Here is a 1568-nt window from a genome sequence, read left to right on the forward strand (position 1 = left end):
GGACTCCCAAGCCTTGTCCCTGCCCACTGCCCCCCTTACAGAGATCTTGTAACAATGGAGATGAAGAAAATGGTTTCCAGGAAAACTCACCACAGGTCCTTGAAGCAGGACATATGGGCTAATTTAGGCCATGACCCACCCACCTCACACTAGTGAGTAAGTGATGAATGACAGCTCACAAAGCACAGAGAGGAAGCTGGAGGGTTACCTGCGTGCACTAATGTCAACCGAAAGGAAGTCAAGCCCAAAGAACTCCAAGAAAGTCAGACTGCTATGAAGCCGGAGGACAGGGGTGTTTCTCTTAACTGTTTAGTTTTGGTTTATTTAATAAACAGCATTTGTAAAGTAAGAGGTTTTGGGGTTTTTTTAAATGTTTTTTTAATTGATTTCAAAGAGAGGAAGGGAGAGGGAGAGAGAGATAGAAACATCAATGATGAGAGAGTCATTGATCGGCTGCTTCCTGCACGCCCCCCACTGAGGATCGAGCCTGCAACCCTGGCATGTGCCCCGACCAGGAATTGAACCGCGTGACCTCCAGGTCTATGGGTCGATGCTCAACCACTGAGCCATGCCAGCTGGGCTAAAGTAAGAGTTTTGAATGTGAATTTGTTCAATACAGAGTGGATCAGAGCAGTTTGGCCACATCTGGGAGCTTTGTTACAAATGCAGAATCTTGAGTCCCAGACCAGACCCCTTAAACCAGAATCTGCATTTTAGCAAGAGTCCCAGGCAACTCACATACATGTTAGGGTTTGAGAAGCACTGGTTGGAGTATTTACAAAGCTCCTGGAAAGGTGTATTAAAGGGAAATAAAATGTTATAGATGGTTTCCTTTCAGGTTTGCAACAGTTCTTAAGCTAAATATCGAGTATAAAAAAATAAAGTTCAGGGAGGCTGTGTTCCCTCGGAGAAAAACTACAGAATTAAAAAAACTACAGAATTTCATAATGACTGATACTTCTGAAGCTGCTCCAAATTTTGAAGAGATGTTTGCCAGTAGATTCACAGAAGATGACAAAGAGTACCAGGAGTACCTGAAACGCCCTCCTGTGTCCCCTCCGATTGTCGAGGGATGAAACAGCAGGGCTGGTGGGAACCATAGAAACAGAGGCAACTGGTTGCAACATAACAGACAGTTTAGAGGCAGGGACAGCAGATGGGGGTGGCAAAGTGACAATCGATCCAACCAGTGGCATGAATGACCCTGGGGTAACAATTACCAGCAGCACAGGCAAGAACCTTACCACCCTCACCAGTATGGAAACTATGGTTACAACCAACGGCCTCCCTATGGTTACTACTGACAGAAATGTCAGCCGCTTATAGTAAAACCATTTACTTTGTTAACAAGACAAAAATTTGTGTGTGTCTTCTGTTGGTCATGATTTTACATCTGATTTTAGAAAATGGATTTTTTTGGAACTTGAGGCATTTAAAAAAAATACCTTATTGGAGAGATGTGATGGTTGCTGGGAATAAAGACGTCCCTAAAAAGGTGGTGGATTATACTGCTGGACTTCTATTTTGGATTCTTCATTTCATGACTCAATCGTGCTGTGAACTTGGTG

General features: G+C 43.8%; 1 pseudogene; it reads left to right on the forward strand.

Annotated features, from left to right (window-relative positions):
- The first annotated feature begins 947 nt into the window (after positions 1-947).
- LOC148093190 (RNA guanine-N7 methyltransferase-activating subunit-like protein pseudogene) lies at positions 948-1304 on the forward strand (annotated as a pseudogene).
- The last annotated feature ends 264 nt before the right edge of the window (positions 1305-1568 follow it).

This window comes from Miniopterus natalensis, chromosome 4, assembly GCF_054644295.1.
Source record: "Miniopterus natalensis isolate mMinNat1 chromosome 4, mMinNat1.hap1, whole genome shotgun sequence".
NCBI lineage: Eukaryota > Metazoa > Chordata > Mammalia > Chiroptera > Miniopteridae > Miniopterus > Miniopterus natalensis.